General features: G+C 42.8%; 1 pseudogene; it reads left to right on the top strand.

The window, feature by feature from the left end:
- The first annotated feature begins 15797 nt into the window (after nucleotides 1-15797).
- The window catches only part of LOC113838759, an 11777-nt pseudogene continuing 7668 nt past the window's right edge, over nucleotides 15798-19906 (top strand).

Below are 19906 nucleotides of genomic sequence, written 5' to 3'. Positions count from 1 at the left end.
AAGTGCCACCCAAGTCGCCAGGGAGTCAGGCACCCTGGAACACTTGAGTTTGGATCCCCAGGAAGAGCCACTTGGAGCTGGGCTCGCAAGTCCCCTCCTAGAGAAACTTGGCGGGGTAGGGGTGGGGGACAGGCGCCTCAGGGTCTAGAAACAGGCTCTGAGGCATCCTCCCGCCTGGACCACATGGCGGACCCCCAGGACAGGTGCAGGGCGGGTGAGCAAAAGGGATCGTGGACGCCACTTACCTGGAGTTCAAGGAATTCCAGTAGATAGGCTATAAAACTGTTGGGCTGGAGATGGCCGTTCTGGAGAAAACCATCCAAAGTTCCCAACAGGACTTCCACGCGGAGTCCCTCCTGGACCGGGCAACGGCCCTGGCCAAGCTGCTCCCAGTTCTGTGCACTTCGTGATGAGTGCAGCGTCTATGCCCGTGGGGGATGCCTTCCAGCCTCTGATCGAGGGCCTCCTGGCCTGATTATGGCACCAGGTGATCAGGCCGGCAGGACCCAAGTTAGGATGGACTCACAGGGCAGCGCCAATCTTCGCAGGCCACCCACAGTGCTGCCTGCCTGGCGCCAATCCCGACCCCACTCCCCATTTCCTGTCCGTTCTCCCTGCAGCTCCCCTTCTCCACTTCCTGTCACCCCAAAAAACAGAGCTTTCAAAGCTCCACCAACTATATCCGGGTGGACTTTCCTTTGCTAACTTGCAGAACGTTCTAATAAATAGCAAAGCATGGGGTTTGCGTTAGAAAGAATTTTGGGGGCTGGAACACAGGATTCTGTCCAGATCTGTTGCTGCTTCACAAATCACTTACTCTAGTAACCGCAACCTCACGGTACACCACACAAGAGGGAGAGCATCCCAATCATGCCAAGCAAATGGCAACTAGCTAAAAAACCTACGGTGCTGTGCATTAGCCAATGCAACCAAAAATAGGGTGACAGTGTCCTTCACCAGGGCAAGTCACTTCTAAAACCATCAACACACATCACAGATGGCAAAGAATCAAGACCAGTTAAATGGAATTCCAACAAATGGACAGATAAGCCTTCTCCTGCCAGGGAACAGCTATATCCATCTCCCTGTGTTTGCCCTTCAGCAGTACTTTCAGGTCCTTTCCAGTTAGTAAACATAGTATCAAGTATTCACATGACTTCCTGGAGCGGTGGTAACTCCCATCTTCAACAGTCTCATGGCCAGTTATGCCAAGTGCACAAATGGCTCTGGGTGGAAAACAACAGAATTGCAGACAACTGAATACCAGAATCTCAAGCTAATTGCAGCATGGAAAATGTTCATTGGTGGCCACACAGACACATACACACAGCATATACTAGTACAGTTAAGTGACCAAGTCATTACTAAGAACAGCACAGGCTCATTTGCTATCTCCTAAGGGAAACTATAGCCCTTACCTAGGAACCTTCATTTGAAGAAATGAAGACTCCTCACACCAAGAAAATTTAAAGGTTTTGTTTATAAGTTGAGAATTATGCAAAATACACAATATTAATGGTAAAAACTACAAAATTTAAATACTATAATAAAAATAAACAGCCAATAGTTAATTCTATAACACGTCAAAAATTTAAAATAACTCAAGAAAACAAACCTGGGAGTTAAAGGGAACATCTGAATGGCTAATAAATTGTGAAAAAAAATCTCTTAACCTTTATAATGTGTACACAAAAGTGGTGGAACAAATTTAGAAAACAAATCACTACATTGTTGTAGCACAGTTTAAGGTGGGTACATAATGTTAACAAGGACATCCTTTTTTCTGTAGCCTGCTGGACAACAGTAATCAGTTACTAAGCACAGGAACGATTGAATATCTAGGAGTCTCTAACAGTAGACATTGAGATGTGTTATTTAGCCACTGTGATTTCTTTTCATAGTAGCAAAAGAAACTTAATGATGGAATAAAAGTCACAAAATGGCTGATGTCAAGTATTTGAACGCCAGGCTACTCTTCAGACAAAGTGCTTTTAACACAAGCAGAGCAAAAGCAACTTTAATGGACACTTCCAAAACCTTGAATATATAACTGAGGAAAATTGAATATGAATTTAAAAATTAAATCAGAAGAATAAAGTATAGGAAGGAAACTGTTTGAGCTAACTTATGTTATGAGATTACGTATTATAATCTATGCAGGTAAATTAAGTGAATAGGTATTTAGAGTGACAGGATATCCTGTTTATTAAAACCTTACTATACCTCATGCCTACTTAAAATTCTATCATTCTTCTTTACTATATCAAAGAATTGAAACTAAAGCAACAGTATTTTCCATAGCATGCAAACACAAAATAATCTACCATTTAATCATCTCAAGCAACATTTTCAATGCTAAACAATGATACGACTATTTCTGGGGACCGGGTTTCTTCACTATGCCGTACCTAACCATCTCCAATATCATTTTATGGCATTTTATTGATTGGTAAATACTAGTATGCGTCAACAAATAAAAAGGTGAGGCAGATTCTGCTGTATAAAATCCTGGTTATCGTTAAATTTCCACATGTAAAAATACCCAAACAAAACCCCAAGCCAAAAACTGAGTGATTTTAAATATGTGTATCCCACAAATAAACATGCAAGGTTAAAGATTGTTTTAGCCCTATTGAACATACAAAGTCAAGTTCTATCTGATGGTCCACCCACTCTGAATGTGACTTAATAGTCTATTAATTTTAAAAACATATTTTCTAGTGTTTGTTAAGTATAATTTGTGGCAATAATACTTATTTTCTATAACAGAGGCACAGGTTTAGGATTTTTCAAAGATAATACTTGATGTTTTAACTCTTATCAGCATAAAGTAGTGTCTGTAAAAATATCCAGTAGTACTAATTCACAGGTTTATTCAATGTACATAGATGCCCTGTGAAAAATATAAATCATAGGGAATCTAGTATAGTTCTAAGGCTTCTAAAGTAAACCACCCTTTAGACTTACCAGAACTTAAAAAAATTGCTTAAACATATGAATTTAAGACTTTACTTTATTCAGCAAAATCATTTATTTGTAGTGGGGAATGCTGGTTTGATTTTGTCAATGAGAGAAACAAGAGTCTGAGAGAGACCATACTGCACGGTGGGTACTTCTGTAGCAGGTGGCCAACTGTTATCCTTACCTCTTATCAGGAACACCAAGAGATACAGTATCACAAGGACACTGCTGTAACAACACCACATAGGTCCAGCAAAACCCTGGGAATTTAGCAATGAAATTACCAAATTTTCTTTTTTTATGAATGTATCAAAAACTCAAAAATCAGCAAAGTCAGCATTATGACGTAGTCAACAGAGTATAACCCCGAAGTCAGTGGTCAGTGAACACCTTACCAGACCAAGCTATTTACCAAGTGACCTGAACTTCAGCAGGCCATCAACCATTACAGAATCCCAACAGGTGAAACAATACAACACTTCCAGAAGACAGCTATGATCTGATAAGGATCTGACGTAATGGACAACAAGTGGGAAAAATAAAGGGACTGCAAAGCATAGCCCCTATTAGAGCAAGCTAACTTTCCAGACATTCCAAAGTAAAACAAACAAACAAACAAAAACAAGGAAACAACCCACTTCAACATGAGGCTACAATACTAAGTTGTTTCATGTGTCTTTGTAAAAAGTTCAGAGTCTGTCATTCAACCCTTGGTTTTTAATGAGAAGTACAGGTCGGCCTGGACTTCCCCTTGCCAAGGATAACTTTTTGTTCTTCTTTTTGTGGGCATTGGAGTTCTTGTTCCAGTTTCATTCTTTCCTCATGAATCTTTCTTTGTTCTTCAACAATTCTCAATTGTTCTTCGACCTGAAAGTTAACATAAGAATGAGATCAGTTATTGCCTTCTCTCAGTATCTTTTGGCTACCAGGTGATAATCCACAACATAAATGAACATATAGATACCAGGAGAGTAATTGAGTAAAGAATTTAATTATTTAATTATTTAATTATTTCTATGTATTTCCTTTATCTCAAGTTTATGAATAATTGATTTTGTGGATGTCATGCCTTGAGCATAGACTTGATTTTGTCTTTATATTATCAAGATTAACAGTTATCTAAAGAAAAGGCACAGATTAGTCCCAAAGTATGTATCTCCCCAATTACTCTATTTATAATTAGATAGATATATACAAGAATTGTAGTTAAAAATTCCCAATATGCCTCCATATTACACACACAATAGTAACGAAGAATTTAACCAGGTGGAGGTGGTGCATATATTTAATCCCAGCAATCAAGATTCAGAGAAAGTTGGATCTCTGAGTTCAAGGCCAGTCTGGTCTACAGAGGAAGTTCCAAGATAGCCAGTGCTATATATATTAAACCCTGTCTCAGAAAATTAATAAGGAATTTCTCTAAGACCTAATTTCATGGAGTGAAAAAATTAGCAAATGTTTTGACCTAATGGATTATAGATTGCTATTTAATTTCACATCATCTACTGTGTGAACTTCTCAGGCACCATTAAAGCCTTCAATCTCAAGCAACGGACTAACTTGCTCTCTACAGGAGATGTCCCTTGTTAACCATGAAAAGTAAAGCTATTCAATTTGCAACTCCTTCATCAGGGCCTTCCCCTCACCTTCCAAAGACCACTCTTAGCTCCTTAATTCTTTGCCCTTCTCCTATAGGACATTAGAATCAATTAGCTGACGATTCTGGATCTTAGAGTGGGAACAGCATCCACAGAGTAGATGACAGGGACAATGTATGACAGCTTACACAGCAATGCATTCCCCACCATCAACCTTAACAGTGTTATTAGTAAGAAAGGCTGTTTTAACCCCTGAATGTCTCCATCAGTCATCACCACATTCTCGCATTTTTGCTGAATTTGACGTAAAACACATACTTTTTGTCTAGACGTACCTTCCCATTCAAAGTTACATTTGAAAACACTGCTTCTGACTCCCTATGTACTTAAAACTGTTTGAAGATGGTAATCAACAATAAATCCAGCAGTTTCCCATTCTTTGAATACAACTTCTGTCTCCTCAGGTCTCCAGCGAGCTCTTTCCCCATATTCTTATTTAAAACAACTGACTTGCTCCATTCACCATTACTTCTCTGGTCTCCTTTGCTTTTTAAAGTAAAATGTCAAGGACTTTGGCAAAAGGTGAGAATAGTAATGGACTGCCATTCTATCTCATGACTTTCAATCCATTTTGATACCCTCAGACATGAATTGGGTTTAGTATTCCATAACACTAATAGTCCATTAACTTTCTCTCCTTTTGCCAAAGTCTTTGGAATTTTACTTTAAAAACCAAAGGAGACCAGAAGTGGTAATGATGAATGGAGTGTATCAGTTGTTTTATATCAGAATATGGGGAAGAACTTGCTGGAGACCTAAGGAGACAGAAGTTGTATTCAAGAATGGGAAACTTCTGGATTTATTGTTGATTACCATCTTAAAAGAGTTTTAAGTAAATAGGGAGTCAGTATCAGTGTCTTTGAATGTAACTTTGAATGAAAAGGCAGGTCTAAACACAGAGTCCATGTTTTAGGTCAAAGTCAGCAAAAATGGGAAACCTGGTGATGACTGATGGAGACACTCATGGGTTAAAACAGCCTTTCTTACTAATAACAATGTTAAGGTTGATGGCGGGTGATGCTTTGTTGAGCAAGCTGTCATGCATTGCCCCTGTCGTCTACTCTCTGGATGCTGTTCCCACTCTAAGATCAAGAATCATCAGCTCATTGATTAAAATGTCCTTCAGGAGAAGGGCAAAGAATTGAAGAGGCAAGAGTGGACTTTGGAAGGTGAGGGGAAGGCCCTGATGAAGGAGCTGCAAATTGAACAGCTTTACTTTTCATGGTTAACATGGGACATCTCCTGTAGAGAGAAAGTTAGTCAGTTGCTTGAGAATGAAGGCTTCAAAGGCGCCTCAGGAGTTAACACTGTAGCTGACATGAAATTAGAGAGCATTTTATAATCCGTTGGGTCAAAACATTTGCTACGTTTTTTCCCTTTAAGAAATTAGTTCTTAGAAAAATTCCTTGTTAATTTTCTGAGACAGGGTTTCTCTATGTAGCCCTGGCTATCTTGGAACTTCCTCTGTAGACCAGACTGGCCTTGAACTCAGAGATACACTTGCCTCTCTCTCCTGAGTGCTGGGATTAAAGATATGTACCACCACCACCTGGTTAAATTCTTGGTTATTATTGTGTGTATAATGTGGAGGCACAGTGGGAATTTTTAGCTACAATTTTTGTAAATGTCTATCTAATTGTAAATACAGTAATTGGTACTTATTTACTCTGGGACTATATGCCTTTTCTTTAGATAACTCTTAATCATGAAAATGTAAAGACAGAATCAACCCAATGCTCAAGGCATGAAATCCACAAAATCAATTATTCATAAAAATGAGATAAAGAAAACACATAGGAATTATTAAATTCTTCCATCAATTATTTTGTTCCTCTCGTGGTCTCTGTATATTCATGTAAGTTGTAGATTGTCACCTGGTAGCTAAAGATACTGAGAGAAGGGAATAACTCATCTCATTCTTTGGTTAACAGACACGACTTTATGCTGATAAGAGTTAAAACATCAATTATTATCATTGATAAATCCTAAACATGTACCTATGTTATAGAAAAAAGTATTATTGACACAAATTATACTTAATAAACACTAGAAAATATGTTTTTAAAATTTATGGACTATTAAGTTACTTTCAGAGAGTGTGGACCATCCGATAGAACTTGACTTTGTATGTTCAATAGGACTAAAATAATCTTTAACCTTGCATGTTTATTTGTGGGATAAACATATTTAAAATCACTCAGGTTTTGGTTTGGGGATTTGTTTGGGGATTTTTGCATGTGGAAACTTAGTGATAACCAGGATTTTATACAGCAGAATCTGCCTCATCTTTTTATTTGGTGAAGCATACCAGTATTTACCAATCAATAAAATGCTATAAAATGAAATTGGAGGTGCTTTGGTAGGGCATAGTGAAGACCCCAGTCCCTGGAAATAGTCATGCCATTGTTTAGCATTGAAAATGTTGCTTGAGATGATTAAATGGTAGATTATTGTGTGTTTGCATGATATGGAAAATGCTGTTGCTTTAGTTTCAGTTCTTTGATATAGTAAAGAAGAATGACAGAATTTTAAGTAGGCATGAGGTATAGTGAGTTTTTAGTAAACAGGGTACCCTGTCATTCTAAATACATATTCACTTCATTTACCTGAATAGATTATAATACTTAATCTCATAACATAATTTAGCTCAAACTATTTCCTTCCTATACTTTATTCTTTTGATGTAACTTTTCAATTCACATTCATTATTCGTTGGTTATATATTCAAGGTTTTGGAAGTGTCCATTAAAATTGCTTTTGCTCTGCTTGTGCTAAAAGCACTTTGTATGAAGAGTAGCCTGGGGTTCAAATACTTGACATCAGCCCTTTTGTACCTTTTATTCCATCATTAAGTTTCTTCTGCTACATATGAAAAGAAATCACAGTGGCTAAATAACACATCTCAATGTCTACTGTTAGAGACTCCTAGATATTCAATCGTTCCTGTGCTTAGTAATTGATTACTGTTGTCCATCAGACTACAGAAAAAAGCATACCATTGTTAATAATATGTACCCACCTTTTACTGTGCTACAGCAATATAGCGATTTGTTTTCTCCTATTGTTCCACCACTTTTGTGTACACATTATAAAGGTTAAGAGATTTTTTCACAATTTATTAACAATTAAAATGCTCCCTTTAATTCCCAAGTTTGTTTTCTTGAGTTATTTTAATTTTTTGATGTGTTACAGAATTAACTATTGGCTGTTTATTTTTATTATAATATTTAAAATTTGTAGTTTTTACCATTAATATTGTGTAGTTTGCAGACTTATAAACTAAACCTTTAAATTAGCTTGGTGTGAGGACTCTTCAATGCTTCAAATGAAGGTTCCTAGGTAAGGATATAGTTTCCCTTAGGATGTAGTAAATAACCCTGTTGCTGTTCTGAGTCATGTCTTGGTCACTCAACTGTACTAGTATATGCTGTGTGTATGTGTCTGTGTGGCCACCAATGAACATTTTCCATGCTGCAATTAGCTTGAGCTTCTGGTATTCAGTTATCTGCAATTCTGTTGTTTTCTACCCAGAGCCATTTGTGCACTTGGCATAACTGGCCATGAGACTGCTGAAGATGGGAGTTACCAGGGCTCCAGGAAGTCATGTGAATACTTGATACTAGGTTTACTAACTGGAAAGGACCTGAAAGTACTGCTGAAGGGCAAACACTGGGAGATGGATATAGCTGTTCCCCAGCAGGAGAAGGCTTATCTTTCCATTTGTTGGAATTCCATTTAACTGGTCTTGATTCTTTGTCATCTGTGATGTGTGTTGATGGTTTTAGAAGTGACTTGTCCTGGTGAAGGACACTGTCACCCTATTTTTGGTTGCATTGGCTAATGCACAGCACCATACGTTTTTTAGCTGGTTGGCATTTGCTTGGCATGAATGGGATGCTCTCCCTCTTGTGTGGTGTACAGTGAGGTTGCAGTTACTAGAGTAAGTGTTTTGTGAAACAGCAACAGATCTGGACAGCATCCTGTGTTCCAACCCCCAAAATTCTTTCTAAAGCAAACTTTCTGCAAGTTACCAAAGGAAAGTCCACCCAGATATAGTTGGTGGAGCTTTGAAAGCTCTGTTTTGGGGGGTGGCAGGAAGTGGAGAAGGGGAGCTGCAGGGAGAACGGACAGGAAATGGGGAGCGGGGTTGGGATTGGCACCAGGCAGGCGGGCACTGCGGGTGGGCTGCGAAGATTGGCTCTGCCCCGCGAGTCCATCCTAACTTGGGTCCTGCCGGCCTGATCACTTGGTGCCTGAATCAGGCCAGGAAGCCCTCGATCAGAGGCTGGAAGGCATCCCCCAAGTGCATAGGCTCTGCACTCGTCACCAAGTGCGCAGAACTGGGAGCAGCTTGGCCAGGCCATTGCCCGATCCAGCAGGGACTCCGCGTGGAAGTCCTGTTGGGGACTTTGGATGGTTTTCTCCAGAACTGCCATCTCCAGCCCAACAGTTTTATAGCCTATCTACTGGAATTCCTCGAACTCCAGGTAAGTGGCGTGCACAATCCCTTTTGCTCACCCGCCCTGCACCTGTCCCGGGGGTCCGCCATGTGGTCCAGGCGGGAGGACGCCTCAGAGCCTGTTTCTAGACCCTGAGGCGCCCATCCCCCACCCCTACCCCGCCACGTTTCTCTAGGTGGGGACCGGCTGGACTTGCGAGCCGGGGCTCCAAGTGGCTCTTCCTGGGGATCAAAACTCAAGTGCTCCAGGGTGCCCGACTCCCTGGCGACTCGGGTGGCACTTTGGGAAAGGTGTCTCATGGCTCTTCCAGGCCCTCCCTTCTTTGTGGAGACTGGAGGACGTTGCCATTAAAAGGGCTGCAGACGCGCATCAATTGGCGGGCTCCGGAGCCGGGGAGAGATTCTGCGCTCTCAGGGAGCGGGTAAGGCACTGCCCGGTTCCCCGCGGGAAGGCAACAGACATTGGGGGTATGGGGCAGTGGAATGTCCTTTTGGGGAGGGAACAGTGGGCTCGCAGTGTCCGGGAGCCGGAGTGAATCCGAGTCTGCTCTGCAGCCCGCCAATGCACCGCGAAGCTCGCTGGCTCGGGGGAGAACTCTGGCTGCCCGCCCTCTGCACGCCAGCCTCTCCCTTCGGGTCGGAAACAGAGGCCCAGCCTCCGCATTGTCCGGAGAGTGGGTTCAGTTTTAACAAGCCTTTTGGTAAAGATCAGAGCCATGCCCAGTCAATGCCGTTGCCTATAGTATTTGGGGAGTCGCTAGTCTCTAGATGAGACTGGCTTTTAGCAAAGCACAGGGAGCGGAGAAAGTCAGGCTGTTAGACCCCCGAAAACTCAAGTATCCGGGGTCTCAGGCCAGGTTCGCGGTCACCCCAATCACCAGGCGGATTCGAGAGCTTGCTGCAAACTGCACGAGGCTTTATTGTAATTTAACGAACTAACCCCATGTTAGCTCGGGTCTTTCACCCACCTGCCATGGCGGACAGCTAGAAAAAGACGGCTCCTAAGGTCTCCCCAAAGATCTTATAGGGCAGCGTAAGGGGAGTGTCTAGGGGTACGCACAGGCTTACGATTGGTGTGCCTCCAGGCTTGGAGGGCTTGCCCTGTGTTGATTGGTCAACTGGTTGTTATGGCTCATAGGCCCTCCCAGGGTGGTTGCTATGCTCTCTACGTCATTGCTGTGCGCTTGTCCGTAAAGCACACCCAGAGCCATAAAGCATAGCACCACCAGCTAACTTCTGATTGGTTCCTTGTCACAAGACAGGCATCTGACTTTCTGGTTTCTAGGACAAGGTCATAGAAGCACATGTTCAACCATTATGGCTGCCAAAAGGGAAGCCGGTTCCTTCAAGGCCAGAGACTAACTTTTAGGTCTGGGCTCCCAGTGTGCTCTCTGGTTTAGAAAATGCCAGCCATCCTTTGGGATTTGCAGCCAGGGTCTCGGGAACCTCACGTGGGTGCTGCTATTTCCTCATCTTCCAACTATGGCTAGAAAGTGCTGTGGGGAATTCTGGTCTCAGCCCTGGGAGAGTGGGGAGATGCTGGGCGACCTGGCTTGGGGGCAGACCTTTGAGATTAGAAGCAAAATCCATGGCCTAATGGGAGTTGAGCGTATTGTGAGTGGTTTCAGAGTAGAGATGAACGCATTGATTTAGAAATTAGCCCATAAGCAAAGAACTGCTGGTACTGTCTTGAAAGTGGTAAATTTCAAATTCAACAACATAATTGACCAAACAGGTTCCCCTTCGAAAGGGCAAAAAACTTGTAAATGACCCGAAATAGATATTTTTGCCTGTTGCCAGAAGGCCCTTGTTTTAAAGTTAATGCGGCTATTTTTGATGTAGTCTGGTATAGATTTTAGTTTTGTTTTGTTTTAATGTGTTATATTTGCTTCCTTGGCGTGTCATCTTTGCAGGCAAAAGGTATCTACAGGAGCCTGGTTGGGAGCTGAGCGCCGCTGTCGCCACTCAGGCTGGGGCCCCCGTGGTGTCATTGTTGAGGGTGATGCTAGCTCGGGGTGCCTACAGAAGTCACCCTTCCCTTAGCAATGTTAGCGATGAGCCCGCCCCTCCCCCCTCAACCAGCCTGCCTGCCTCTCTCCACTTTGCACTTTAATTCACAGCCTCTTTGAGAGGCAGCCCCTCCTCCCCCGGTCTGGATTTAATATTTATATTTAACTGTAGATTAAAAAAATTCCCATGAAACCCCTCAGAGTCACAGAGCGACATAAGTATGTTTTGTGTTCATTGTGACCACTATACTTGGGTGTGCAGCAGGGAGGATTAGAAGCATTGACTTGTCTGGGGGAGTGGGGGAAGCAATATTATGCGTGCCTAGCATCTGGAGAAGCATGTCTTCTGTTTGTTATGTGTTAGGTAGTGTTGACTTATGTTTACTCACTATTTTGGTCTTTAATAGTATAGTTTTCTGAGCTGTGAACATCGATGCAGAGAGAGCTGCTAAGGACTTGCATTTCCGAGGAGCAGGCCTCCCTGTGTGGCTGTTAGTGTGATTGCTCCCAGGCCTGAGGATGGCTGGAAGTCTTTGGAAAGCTTGTGGCCCGGATGCTATCTGTGAGATCAGAAAGATCTCTTTCTGGGCGGTTAATACCAAAGAGCCTTTTAGTGTTTACTGCCTGGTATTTCCTCCCTTGTTCACTTTTCCAGAGAAAAGTTTCTGTGGACAGAGCAGGCAGGTGATCAGAGGCGTTTAAAGGCAGCAGCAAAAACTCTTGTTGTTGACTGATACTAATCTCTGTCCCCTGTAATGTGTGTGAGGGAACTGGACTTTAGTGCTGGTCCTCCATGCTTTCTGTTTTAGTCATTAAACGCTGTCAACCAGGGACTCCATGCTGGGTTATGTGCAGAGTAGAACCACCATTGGTTTAAGCCACCAGAAAGGAAACATATTCTTTTGTGTTATCTTTTGGCATTTTGGGAAAATCTGACTATTTCTTCAGGACAGGGGGCTTTCTTCATGCAGTGGGTATTTAATGTGAATTACCTATGTGGTCTGGTAACTGTTTTAATAGGAGTGTGAGTGTTCTCGACCCTTCTGCTTGTGAATACTGATGAGAAACGTCATCATTAATCCTTAAATACTCTGTTTAGACCCATTTTGTTGACTTTCTTCCTAGTTCTCATGCTGGATCATAGTTTTGGGCTGTAGATATGTTGCTTCTGTGATCTGTTTTTTTCACAGCACTGTGAGAATTATCTGTAGATATTTCAGTTGCATACCACTTCTCATGCCCAAGCACCTGCCACTTTGTGCCTTCCTTTCTAGTTTAATTCTGAATCTATATCAAAATATCCATTTCATTTTTGGAGATTCATAAAAGAGTAGGGACAGTCTCTCTAATTTACAGTCTTGTCACATCCCACCAATGATTGCTAATGGCCAACTCAGATCAAGTATTTGCTTGTTAACAGGGAATAGAGAATTATAAATGTCCAGCGAGCTTGGGGCCTCCTGCAGCTTTTCACACACAGACTGGTGCTCATTTATGGCAGGAAATTGACAAAAGAGAAGCTGAATTGCCTTAGCCTCCAGCTTTCCATCAAGAATGAGGTTGAATTGATTAAAGACCTATGCCAGAAAGCCCTGTATGTGTTTACTAACTGTGCAGTGGTGAGTTCTTCACTATATTTCTTGACCCTCCATTCTTGTGGGGCGTGTCTCTGTGATATGCTTTAGAAACATCCTCTGGAAGGATGGAGGGCCCAGCAAAGTAGTGAGGAGGTGGTAATGGGTTACCAGTATTCCCAATGAAGCCGCCTTCCAAGTAGACCTGCTTCTGGGGTTGCAACATGGAATCAGCAGTCGCTCATTCAAATATTTTCCTTTCATGTACAAATTCAACTGTGTGATGTAGTGCAGAGAATTCTTAGTCTGTGATACACACTTGCTGTTTTCAATTTTTATTTATTTATTTATTTATTTATTTATTTATTATTTTATTCTTTTTCCTTGAGACAGGGTTTCTTTGTGACTTTGGAGCCTGTTCCCCGCTGCCCCCTAAGGTAAACTCTCCCATGGAGAGTTCAGAAGCTTTGTTCCTGTGACCCGACCCCTTCAAGAGGGGACACCTACTACTGTAAGGAGTTAGGATTTAAAGGTGAGACTTTGGGAACATTCAGGCAAGCATCAGCCTGTATCCTGGCTTCTGCATTTTTAACAACAGTTACCAGCCACATGGTGTTATGCTTGGTACTTGGTCAGCATTCCTTCTGGATGAGTCTCTGGATCAGCAGAAGAGGACAATGCAGTCCCATGGGGCTGACATTGGATCATCCATCTGCTCCTTGGAGTTACTTGGATGTTTGTGCCCTGCTTCTTGCCTTAAACATCAAGCCTCTTCAGGTTGTTGCCCCACCCCATATGCCCTAGTTCCAGGCATTTGGGACAGCTGTTTGGGGGGCAGGGTGACGATACAGAATGGTGGCTCCTAGGTACCCCCTCAATCCCAACACACTCTCTTCATATAGTGCACCCTCGTCAGAAAGCAGCCCGAAAGTGATTCTGAGAGAAACAAGCCCTGCCATTTGAAAGTCAGTGATTAAAATATTAAAAAGCTGTTTTGGGGGTAAATTAAAAGGGCTGGAGGAAACTCAGAATCTCTCTCTAATTTGCTTCTGGAGTCTGGGAAGAAGCGGTCTTTCCAGTTCTGGGGGTAGTGAAGTTTTACTAAATAGTGAATTACCATATTAATAGGTGCATGCTAAGCCAGTGTGACTTCTGATAATGGCCTAACTTTGTTTACTCTTTTCTTTCCTGTTAATTGAAAACTTCAAAAATAACTAGTAAATTAGGGCAAAGCTGTTTCTAAAGGAAAAGTAGCTCTCTGTTGAGTGAAGTTGAGCCTTTACCCAGACTATCCCAATTCGCTACAGAGAGCATTCAAGGTCACTATTGTTTTAAGAATGAGGATCAGGCAGATTATCACCAATTTATTCCTCTTATTGGTCATTTGTGAATTTTCTGATTTATTGATCATTCTTGATAAGAGATTATACATTTTATTAGTGCTTTGGTTTTGTAGGTTTTCACTAGCGTACTTAAAAAATAATTTCTTAATTCCTTGTATTTTCTTTGGGGTTAAATCACCATCCACCTCTTCAGGCTTTTTTCCTCTCTCCCAGTAAATGCATTTTAGCTATAAACATCCATATAATCACTGCGTGTCACATCTTACTCACTATATTTGTTTATTTTTTGTTTCTAGAGACAAGGTTTCTCTGTGTAACCCTAACTCTTCCCTTTAGACCAGGCTGGCCTTGAACTCAGAGATTTGCCTGCTTCTCCCTGAGATTAAAGGTGTGTGCCACCACTGCCCAGCTATATCTTAATATTTTTGATGTCATATTTTTATAATCATTCAGTTAAGGTATTTCATCTCTACTGTAATTACTTCATGACGCATGGTTAAAATGTGCTTACTTCTAATAATAATATTATTGTTGACTTCTTAGCCATACTGAGATCTTAATTATTGTTTTTTGTTACTTGTTGTGTGGGAATGTTGCAGCCGTCAAGAGTTGTCCACCTTGGTTATTTTGTTTGTTCATTTTCAAGGCCTAAAGTTTGCCAGCTGGTCTAGGCTGGTCCACCAGCAAGAGACCCTCCTGTCCCTCCTGGGGCTTTGGTAAAAGCATGCACCATCACTCCTTGCTCTTAGTGTGGACTCCGAGTACAGGACTCAGGCCTGTACAGGCAGTCACTCAAGGCACTCAGCTAGCTCCTTTGCCACAAATACCATATATTCCAAATGACTTTACTCATTTACATGCTGGTTTCCATATAAACTGGGTCACACATTTACACTTTACTCTTGTATATGTCAGTTATAGGTCAGTCTCCCACAGGATTGTAGGTTAGAATCGTTGTTGTTTCTTTTTTCGTTTTTTAGCAGTTTTCTGCTTGGTATTCTTTGAATTTTATCACTTGCATATAGGCTTATGGTGGTAATATGCAAATTGCCTGAGTGATAGCTGTGCCCCAAATACTGCCATGACCTTTGTCCAGAGCATGGTGCTGCTCTCAGCAGTCTGTTCTCTTCCTCTTGTAAGACCACCAATCAATCCTGTTGCCTTCAGGCCCCACATTTATAATCTGATTTAACCCTGGTGAGTTCCTTAGCCGCTCCAAGCCAAGTACAGTGGGTTGCAATGGGCACTGGAGCTTTAATGTATGTTTTAGGAGAACACATTTCAGCTTCTGGCATCATAGAATACACATTCTCACGAGCTTAGCCTGGGGTTTCATCTCGCTAATAAAGTCACCCAAGTGTGAAGCTGAGCAGTATTATCCAGGGAACATCAAAGTGCTTAGTATTTGGCACTTATCAGTTAATCATGGTGTGTCTAAAGGTGATTTTAAAGACAGTTTCCTATCCTTTCTTTTGCAGGTGCTAACTTTGGGTCCCTTCTTGGAATAGGAGGAAGAGCCGTTCTCTACGTTTCAGAACTACGGAGAAACTAAAGAGAACCGATTTAAATAAGTTGAACTCTCTTCTGGCCTCTCCCCTTTCGAGACATCACCACTTCACCCTGTGAGGAGCCTGAAGAATTAGACCAGTCACTATGAATGTGACCAGCTTGTTTTCCCTCACAAGTCCAGCTGTGAAGAGACTTCTAGGTTGGAAACAGGGTGACGAAGAAAAAAATGGGCAGAGAAAGCTGTGGACGTGTTGGTGAAAAAATTGAAGAAAAAGAAAGGGGCCATGGAAGAGTTGGAGAAGGCCTTGAGCTGCCCGGGACAGCCAAGTAACTGTGTCACCATTCCCTGCTCCCTGGATGGCAGGCTGCAGGTGTCCCACCGGAAGGGATTGCCTCATGTCATTTATTGCCGAGTGTGGCGCTGGCCGGACCTCCAGAGCCACCATGAACTGAAGCCTCTGGATTGCTGTGAGTTTCCTTTCAGTTCCAAGCAGAAGGAGGTGTGCATCAACCCCTATCACTATAAGCGTGTGGAGAGCCCTGGTGAGTGGGGTGAACTGTGTGTGCACCGTGAAGCCTGTTGAGACCAGAGCAATACCACCTTTCTCTTGTGGGGTGTAATTCCAAAATATCTGGGGGAAGTTTTGTGTGTATTCATACATGCGTGTGCAAAAGAGCACAAAAACTCTTTCTACTCGGCTTTTGCTCACTGTAATGAGTGTCTGTAAAAATCAATTTATACAGGGGAAGGTTTACTTTACTTTGTGATTTTGAAAGTATCAGCCCTTCGTCCCATTGGCTCCAGGGCTCTCTGTCCTGTAGCACTATAGCATCCTGGGGTAGAATGGTGGCATTGCAGAGCTCATGTCACAAGAGGAAGGAACTTGAGCCCTACTATTCCCTCCAGTGATTAGGAGACTTCCCACTAGGCTTCGGGGACAAGCCTTTAGCACCTGAACATTTGGGGGTACATTCAAATCCAAATTTTAGCAGTCCTGGAGTATTTCATACATGTTAAAGGCCTCCTTCCAAGTGACTTTGTTTAGAAACAGGTTCTGAAAATTGAGGTGTGTGTCTGACTTTGCTTTCTATGGTTCACATTGGTTCTGTGTGTCTTTCTAGCAATTTAGCTGTGCAGTACGTCAGCAGACAACAGAAGCACAGGGTCTTGTCATGTGCACTAAAGGAAGGGCACGGTGGGGCAGCTGTGACCAGTTCTACTTCATGTTTCACGACAGTGCTCTTTGTCATCTGTATTGAAGTGTGCATGTGGTGTGGTGTGTTCCCTGTGGGCTATGTTCTGCTGTGTGAGGAACTGATGCTGTTACTTTAAGATATCTCAGTCTTTACCTGTGTGGTTGGGCTATGGTAAAGTCTGGAGTCGGCCTCTCGAATCTATGGATTCTGCAGATATACATAGAGGCAGCTGCAGATGAAAATAGTTAGAAAAAGAACTCTGTCTCTACTGAGCAGGCTGATATCCTTTCTGATACTTTCTCTTTCAGTTTTGGTGGTTGAAAAAGTCAATGGACTTCATTCTTTCTGGGGCTCAGAGCCCAGGAACTCTTGGTGGGAGGGCCTGCTTCCTTTTCTTCTCATCAAGCCTCTGACTAGGTATGATGGCCACCACATAGGGATCAGAGGTGCCCGTACTTGATGCTGCCCAGGGTCACCAGTGCTGGAAGTCCTCGTATAGGTTGGCTTGCATTGGCCTGACCCCAGCTTAGTGACCACCACAGCTCTGCCCCTCCAATAGTCTCAGGGTTAATCTACCCATTGTTCTGGAAGGAGTTCAGGGTCTTGAGAGGTGACTGGGCTAGGTGCTATGTTCCTGCTTGCTTACTCCTCTTGATCCAGCACCTGGAGCATTGCAGCCTACATGACTGACTCCTTTGGATGCCTAGACTCGGTGGCAGCAGCTAGCAAAGGACAGAAGACCCTCTTATTCTCTAAACAGCGCAGTGACTATCTCACAGTATTTATATCGTATTAGGCATCACAGGTGGTTCAGATCTGATTTAAAGTGTGCGTGGGGCAGACACATAGAGGCCCCACGGAGATACTGTGCCGTGTTACACCAGGGACTGAGCGTCTGCAGATGAGGGCTTCCACGGAGCTCTGGTACCAGTCTCCCGTGGATATCAACCGCTACATTCTGAATTTATATAGTTTGCCCTAGAGCTTGGTTCTACATCTGGACAGGCGGAGCAGTTGACAAGTGGTTCTGTATTGAAGCATTGAGTTGCCACAGTGTCTGTCATTCAGGATGGTTTTGTTGATGGGTTGGTTCACTTAGCTGATGATTTCTGAGAGTCCCCAAATATGGATGGTGTCAGATTTGGGTGGCCTCACTCCCTGTTCCTGTTCCCGATGGCCAGGTGACTTTTCTCTCACAGGAACTTCAGACCCCAGGGGTAGACTGCAAACTTCCAGCTCAACCATCCAATAATAGGTTGGTCTCCAAAGGCCTTTTGTATTTTTGTGGAATATATAAGTCATGTAAAAGTAAAGACTAGGGAATAATTTGCAAAGGCTTTTGTGTCCACTGCCTGTTTTTAAGAAAGAGTGGATATAAACTAAACCTTTCTCATTTGTCTCTGTGTTTTCTTTCTGTTCCCAGTGCTTCCTCCCGTGCTGGTTCCGAGGTACAGTGAGTACAACCCTCAGCACAGCCTTCTGGCACAGTTCCGTAACTTGGGACAGAATGAGCCTCACATGCCACCGAACGCCACGTTTCCAGATTCCTTCAGGCAGCCCAGCACCCACCCGTTTCCCCACTCATCCAATAGCAGCTACCCCAACTCCCCAGGCAGTAGCAGCAGCAGCAGCACCTAACCTCACTCCAGCACCAGCTCAGACCCAGGCAGCCCTTTCCAGATGCCAGGTAGGAGGGGGCATTCGGGGACGCTGCCTGCCTTGGGGAGGTGGGTGGGGGTGGCCTGCGGGGCAGGGGCACAGTGGGTGGAACCCTGAGCACATCCTGGTGAACCAGTGCTTGGAGAATATCAATGTAGGGAGGGAGTTGTACATACAGCTGGAGAAGAGGATGGCTTGTTTGAGTCCTGTTAAGTTTTGAAGCAGCTGCATCCTTCTTTGAGTGGCACAATTATTCCAGTCTCTGCTCTCCATAAAAAGAAAGGGGAATATGTCATATTACACACACTGCTGTTCTGAGAAGTGGCTTCGGCGAGCTTTTCCAACATTGAAGAACCCTTGTTATCAATGCAGCCGCAGAAGAGCTAATTACTGGGGTATCCGCCCGACCCATTTAATTAGATTCATTTTGCCAGTGATGTAATTCCAAAAAGTATGTTAATATGCTTTTAACAGCAAGGAAATGCAACAGAAGTGATGGAGAACATTGCTTGTTTAACTTAGCAAAGACAAAAACCAGTTATTTTCCTGCTTGTTTAACTTAGCAAAGAAGAAAACCAGTTATTTTCCTGTTTTAGTCATAACTGATGGTGTAATAGTGACTAATTAGAGGATTACACTTTTCAGATTACAGGTTAGTAAACAAGCATCTCAAATATTAGTGCCAGAGCTCTTGCCAGTCGACATCAAGAGGGACACGATAAATAAAAGATCATCATGAAATGCATGGATATTTTTGGGAGGGAAAATGATGGGACAGGATGTTTATAGAGCCACTTAAGGTGCTTTACATTAAATTTTACTTCAGCATCCATGTTGTACCTTCAGAAATTAAAACGTGACACATGCTTTATTGCTTCCTCCGTTCCCAACTATAAGGAAAAGGAAAATGTTTACCTAAAGCTATCCTCTGACCCCAGCATACATGTGCACACACATGCATCTGTGTACACTTGAGCAGGCCTAATCATACGCAAAAGCTCTCAGTGCAGAGGAGAGTCTGTGCCTGAAGCATGTAATTTTTTTCTTTCAAACTTTGTAGCTGATATACCAACAACTGCTTCCCAGCCTTCTCAAGATGCCATGACCCAGGATGGCTCTCAGCCAATGGACACGAATATGATGGCACCTGCACTGCCCTCCGAGATCAACAGAGGAGGTAAAATGAGTTGTCAGAGTGTTGTCTGTATGTCCTGTCCAAATGTTACTTTTACTCATTTAGACCTTAAAAAGGTAGCTGTTTGAGAAACATGGAAAAAATGTTTTGCTGTTGTTTTAAGCCTAATGCAAAGAATTCTCTAGAGCCCATCTTTTTACTTAAACTCTGTCACAGTCCACTATGAGATCTCAGAATAGAATATGGAGGTCTCAGATTCCCACTGGTCTCTGAAACGGCCGTACACAGTGCTCTGCCATTTTGTGTTACATAGATAGGTGAAGAGAGTTTCCAGCACTGGTGGTTAGAAAACTGAACTGTCAGTCACCTCTAAAGACAATCTGAGATGCTGTATGTTGACTC

The sequence above is a fragment of the Cricetulus griseus genome, unplaced genomic scaffold (genome assembly GCF_003668045.3).
Source record: "Cricetulus griseus strain 17A/GY unplaced genomic scaffold, alternate assembly CriGri-PICRH-1.0 unplaced_scaffold_1, whole genome shotgun sequence".
NCBI lineage: Eukaryota > Metazoa > Chordata > Mammalia > Rodentia > Cricetidae > Cricetulus > Cricetulus griseus.
This window is presented reverse-complemented; position numbering and strand designations above follow the sequence as displayed.